The 6397-nt window shown below is 37.0% G+C and overlaps 1 protein-coding gene across 6 annotated transcripts in view; it reads left to right on the top strand.

Annotated features, from left to right (window-relative positions):
* NUMB (numb homolog (Drosophila)) overlaps positions 1–6397 on the top strand; it is a 141221-nt gene that overhangs the window by 42166 nt on the left and 92658 nt on the right. For all 6 annotated transcript variants that reach the window (XM_014539328.1, XM_005865814.2, XM_005865812.2 and 3 more), the window contains exon 2: positions 3889–4017. The gene's annotated coding sequence lies outside the window, so the exon portion shown is untranslated. The remainder of the gene's footprint in view (positions 1–3888; positions 4018–6397) is intronic.

The raw sequence follows: 6397 nt of genomic DNA, 5'->3' as shown, positions 1-6397 counted from the left end.
GTCACCCCTAACTGCCCTCCCCTGCTGGCCATCTTTGACCACATGGGGGCGGCCATCTTGTGTGTTGGAGCGATGGTTAATTTGCATATTACCTCTTTATTATATAGGATTCTTTCCAGCTCTGTGTATATTTTAGGCTACCTTAAGCTCTGAGTGCATAGCTCTTCTGGATAGTTGAGTTTACTAGCTACTTGAATGATAATGTATATGTAGAGGAAGTGTCATTGTCATTTCACCTAAAATATAATATTAATAATGATATAATGATAAGATAAAAAAAGTATTGAGCCTTATGAACTCAATAGTGAATCCGCCTTGTGAAGAGTTGGAGGAGTTTAGGGATCATCTGGTATCTATTTTGTTCCCTCTACAAATAATTGCCTGGCACTGATTTGGTCTTAAAGATACAATGAAGTGCCTGGCTTCATGGAGCTTATAGTCTTTTATGAAAAGAAGGTTGTGAAGAAACTGTGTACCCTTTTTCTTTTCAATTACAAGGGAAAGTTTATTTAGAACATTACAGAGGTAGTAGAAGTGAGCCAGATGAGCTGTATAGGCTCTGGAAACAAGTTGCAGAAGCAAAAGAAGGAGCAAACTCCTTGGAGTTTAGGAGAAAAGCACAGGTAATGCTTCTGGGGGAAAGAAGAGGGGTATGGGAAAGGTGCGGGCATACTTCCGAGAAACTGTGTAATCTTATTTAAAGGACTAGAGGCCCGGTGCATGAAATTCGTGCACGGGGTGGGGGTGTCCCTCAGCCCGTCCTGCACCCTCTCCAATCTGGGACCCCTTAGGGGATGTCCGACTGCCGGTTTAGCCCCGATCCCTAATTTGCCACCTGCTTTCTATTGTTTGAATAGTAACGTTGATATGAAGAACCTAGATAGTGGTGTAAACATATGTGATAATGTTTAATTTGCTTTTGTTTCTACTCATACGTTTTTGTACATAAAGAAAGTGGACTTCAAAAAAAAAAAGAATCCTCATTACATTTTGGTGGTTATTAATATGTCCAAAAGAAAAAGGTTCTTATTTCTTAAATGTCAAATTGGTAAGGAGGAACTGTAAAGTAGGAGGAGGGGAGCCTGAATGAGTGAACTAGGTAGGACAATGCTTCTCAAAGTTTTTGTTGTGTGTGAATCACCTGAGGAGCTTATTAAAATTCAAATTCTTATTCAGTAGGTCTAAGATAAGGCCTGAAATTTTGTATTTCTTACAAGCTCCCAGATGATACCTATGCTACCAGTTTGTGAACCACACTTTATGAGTAACAAGGAATGAGTGCTCCCATTTTGAGAAGAGTAATTTGGAGTCATGCATCCAGGTTTGGAGTTGTGAAGCAGTACATCACACTTGGCCTTGGTGAAATGGAATTATAAGAGCTGTTAATGTTCATTCATATACTAAGAGAGGGTAGGGTATAAAAACCTATTTTTTGAATGGCATCCAGAATTGAACTTGGCTGGTAGATGGGTTTGAAGTCTTTGAAAAGTTGGTAGGAGGTGAAGGAGACAAGAATCATCAGATACAATGAAAGTAAATCTCAGATAAAATTTAAAAGTTAAATGTTGACTAGGAAGACTAATTTGTTATTGAGAAGATTTCCTCCTCTCTTTGTACTTACTCTAACATAGCAATTCTAGTTTTAAAAAGTTGAAGTGAATGCTGTTTTTAAAAAATAAATAATATTTTCCATAGGCATATTTTCTGTGGAAAGTATGTCAGATTTCTTTGTTTTTAGGTTTGCATAAGTCTTAAATGTTGTTTGTAAGTTGTCTTTGATTTGTTGCTCTAGTGCAGCGGTTCTCAACCTGTGGGTCACGAACAATGAAAATACATCTTGCATACCAGATATTTACATTACGATTAATAACAGTAGCAAAATTACAGTTATGAAGTAGCAACAAAAATAATTTTATGGTTGGGGGTCACCACAACATGAGGAACTGTATTAAAGGGTCGTGGCATTAGGAAGGTTGAAAACCACTGCTATAGTGGAAGCAACTTGGAAGCATAAACAATCTGGGAGTTAATTTATGTTCATAGTATTAGCAGACTTTTTTTTTTTTTTGCAGAAGACTTTCAATCTTGGAAGTAGTGTAAAATGTCCAATGGGCATTGAACATTTATCCATAGGGGGAAATTTGGCAAGCCGAATCTTTGAAATAGCAGACTTTTATTTAGTTCTGTGTTTTCAGTTGTGTTTTTAGAAATTTATATTTTCTTTCTGGTCCTATTTCAGTAATACTCTATATTCATAGTTCCTCTTTAATATGGCACCTCGCCTGCTTCAATCTGAAAATATTGGAAAATTACTAACATTCATAATTTATTATGGCTCCATGTTTTAGTATCATTGACATACCGGTTTCCTTGAAAATAGTTACAATATGATAAGGAGATTTTTTAATTTATTGTGCTGTAATGGAGGAAGAAATATGTGAAATATAATCATGGACAAAATATAAATATTGCTTTAATTATATTGGCTCATTATAATCAAATACATGTGAAGTGTTTTCACTAGTAACATATCCAATGCAATTTCTGGCATATTTGAAAAGCATTTGCTACACCCATTGTTCTCTGTGGTTGTTTTTGTGTGTGTGTGTGTGTGTGTGTGTGTGTGTGTGTGTGTACGTACGTATTTAGTTCTCTTTGAACACAACTGTTAAAACTGAAAGTAAAACATCAAAAGCATTATAATCTGTCTGTTCTAGAATCAGGCCAATGAAGAAATGAAGTGAAACACATTATTGGCTAAAAATACATTTTGCAAATTACATGTGAAATTGTTTTGTGAGAGCATCTATCTATTTGTAATGAAATTTAGCTTTTCTTAATCTGTGGGTTTTTAAAAACATTATTATCTGAAAGTAGGTGTCCATACAAAATAAGTTTCTAATGTCTTCCAGTTTTTAGCTCATTTTTCCTTAGAATCATATAAGCCTTTACTATATATTCTGAGTAGTGAATGAATATTCAGAATGTTAGAAGTAGAAGGAATTTTAGAGCTCATGTAAATCATACAGACACTAGAATTTCTAAAGAGAATTTTAGATTGTTTGCATGGGGCTACAGGCTTTTTATTTCCACCCTTTGTGGTATTTAAAAAACAGCTACTGCCCAGCTGGCGTGGCTCTCTGGTTGAGCATCGACCTATGAATCAGGAGGTCAAGGTGTAATTCCCGGTCAGGGCACATGCCTGGCTCGATCCCCAGTGCGGGGCATGCAGGAGGCAGCTGGTCAATGATTCTCTGTCATCATTGATGTTTCTCTCTTTCTCTTTCTCCATCTCTCTCTCCCCCTCTCCCTTCCTCTTTGAAATCAGTAAAAATATATTAAAACAAACAAACAAAAAACAAAAAAACAGCTACTGTCTGTCACATCATCTCATTTTAACACCAAAAGAGTACGAGGGACAATCTCATAGTAAGCACAGTTGTAACTTTACACCCATGTTTGGTCATGGCTGGCACCTATTCAAGGATTAGATTTCAGAAACCATTATTTTATGCAACCTTCTCCTTTCAGAGATGACGTTTCTGAGCCCAGGGAAATATCAAAGTTCTTAACAAGCAATGCAGAATGATAAGTGAGTTTAGAACTAGGTCTTCTGATTTCCAGCTCAAAGTTTTGATCATGTCCTCTTAATCTTCATCACATGACGAGACTTAGGCACAGATAATTTGTGCTTTAACAAAGTTCATATAGCTAGTAAGAAGTAGAGCTGGAAGTTGAATCCACATCAACAACTCCACTTTTAGTGAAACCTGTGCATTCACTTCCATGTAATCCCTCTCTATCAGCCTCTATTTAGTTGTAGTGATGGAATTATAAGTGATTGAGGAGATGTCTAAGTTAAGCATTTTCTTTCTTTGAAAATTTCAGATTTTGGCCTTAATCAACTTCTAGGGAAGAGGACCAGTGCCTCTGTTCTTGCAGCCAAAGATCTTGATCCATATCCAGAGATTGGAATATTGGTGGACCAGCCATCCTCAGACACCTGACTTAGGACAAGTAAGTGAAAGAGAGAGTAAGGGTAAGAAAAGTAGAATGGGTGCTAATGTTCTTCCTTTCTTTTTCTTGTTAGATGCAAACATTTGACCATCTTTAAAAATTTAACCCTTTATCTTGGTAAAAACAAAGCAGTTGGAATCTTAGTTGGGTGGGGCAAAACATTTTCTTGATTGTAAAATACATGTCAAAATGTTATCAGTAGTGAAACTGACCGGCCGGCGTGGCTCAGTGGTTGAGTGTTGACCTATGAACCTGGAGGTCATGGGTTTGATTCCCAGTCAGGGCATATGCCTGGGTTGTGGGCTCGATCCCCATTGTGGGCCCTGCAGGAGGCAGCTATTCAATGATTCTCTCTCATCATTGATGCTTCTCTCTCTCTCTCCCTCTCCCTTCCTGTCTGAAATAAATAAACTCAAAAATATATTTTTAAAAAAAGCAATGGTGAAACTTAGAGTAATTAAAATTTTCTTTCTCTTTTATACATTTTCTTTTTTTTACATGCAATAAACAATATTTCAACAAAAGGATTTTAAGTATAATAATGTTACATGCAGTAAACATTAATATTTTAAAAAATGATTTCAAATATAATGTTACATACAATACAAATTAATATTTCAAGAAAAAATTTTTTAAATATAATATTACCCAAACTGTACAGTCTCTATGCATTCTCCAAAGTATATTCATGAGCACATGTTAGTTATCTATTGTTGCATAACAAACCACCCCAACTTAGTGGTTTAAAACATGCCACTTATCTGTTTTGCTTATGTATCTGCTATTTGTGCAAGGCTCACTAGGTGGGACAGCTTGTCTCTGTCAATATGTGGTGTGAGGTGGAGTAGCTAGAAGGGTAGGGGTGGCTCAAGGGCTGGGAGCTGGAATCATTTGAAGTTTTGCTCACTCAGTGTCTGGTGGTTAATGCTGGCTGTTGGCACGGACCTCAGCCTGGGCTGTCAGCCAGAACACCTACACATGACCTCTCCTTTTGGCTGATTGATTTCCTCACAGCATGGTGGCTGGGTTCCCAGAGAAGAGAGCAAGGCGAATTTGCATGGCATATTTGACTTAGTTTTGAAAGTCACCTAGTGTTTCTCTGCTCTCTTCTATGGGTTGAGGTAGTCATAAAGGTCCACCCAGGTCCAGAGGAGGAAGGTAGATGTAGATCCCACCACTTGAAGAGAGGAGTATGAAGATCACATTATAAGAAATGCTATGGATGGAATCTGCCATTGTAGCCATCTTTGGAAAATATAATCTGCCACAGTTTATATTAATTTTTGTTTTTGTTTAGAAAACTTCTTTTTTCTTTTTCTTTGTGAAAATATATTTTTATTTCAGAGAGGAGGGGAGAGGGAGAGATAGAAACATCAATGACAGAGAATCATTGATCAGCTGCCTCCTGCATGCTCCCCACCAGGGACGGAGCCTGCAACCCAGGCATATGCCCTTGACTGGAATCGAACCCGGAACCTTCAGTCTGCAGGCCGATGTTCTATCCACTGAGCCAAACCAGCCAGGGCTTACTTTTTAAAAATAAAATCCTCACCCCAGGATATGTTTTTATTGATTTTAGAGAGAGAGGAAGGGAGGGAGAGAGAGGGAGAGAGAAAGAGAGAAACATCTATTAGTTGCTTCCCATATGAGCCCAGACCTGGGATTGAACCTGAAACTTAGGTATGTGCCCTGACCAGGAATCGAACCCACAACCTTTAGTGTACAGTTGATGCTCCAACCAACTGAGCCTCCTGGCCAGGGCTGTATTACTTTTAAGATAAAGAATATAACATCGGTATATGAAAAAGAGGAGTATTTACTGGAAATTATGGTGTATGAGTCCAATAAGAATTTTGTGTGCTCTTCTTGTCTAATAGAGTCTGATACTGAAAGTAAGATGCCTAAACAGGAAGAAGTGAAATACATTTTGAATTTTCTTTTGTATCAACAAGAAGAATACTGCTATTATCAGAAGTAGAGACAAGAACTTATAAACAAGATACAAAATAAGAATTATAGTTGGGGTTTTTTTTTTTTTGAGAAAAAGCTAGTTATTTAGTTCAAAGTCTACTTGGGTATTTTGTTTTGTTTTGTTTTAATAGTTTTGAGAATTATTTGGGAAACTGGTTTCCAATACATATAATAGATTTGAGAAACTAGTGCCAATATTTGGTTGTCTTATTGATCACACCAGTGATCAATAATTAATTGCCTGTGACAGGTTTGAATATAGCTGGCACTTAATTTCTGGATGTAATGGGATAATATTTTTTATTTATTTATTTATTTGTTATTTTCTTGTTTAAAGTATTACAAATAGTAGTACATATGTCTCCCCTTTTTTTCCCCCATTGACCTTCCCCCGGCCTCCTCTACCCCC

Source organism: Myotis brandtii, unplaced genomic scaffold (genome assembly GCF_000412655.1).
Source record: "Myotis brandtii unplaced genomic scaffold, ASM41265v1 scaffold213, whole genome shotgun sequence".
Lineage (NCBI taxonomy): Eukaryota > Metazoa > Chordata > Mammalia > Chiroptera > Vespertilionidae > Myotis > Myotis brandtii.
The sequence above is the reverse complement of the archived record's forward strand: the minus strand, read 5'-3'. Positions and strand labels throughout refer to the sequence as shown.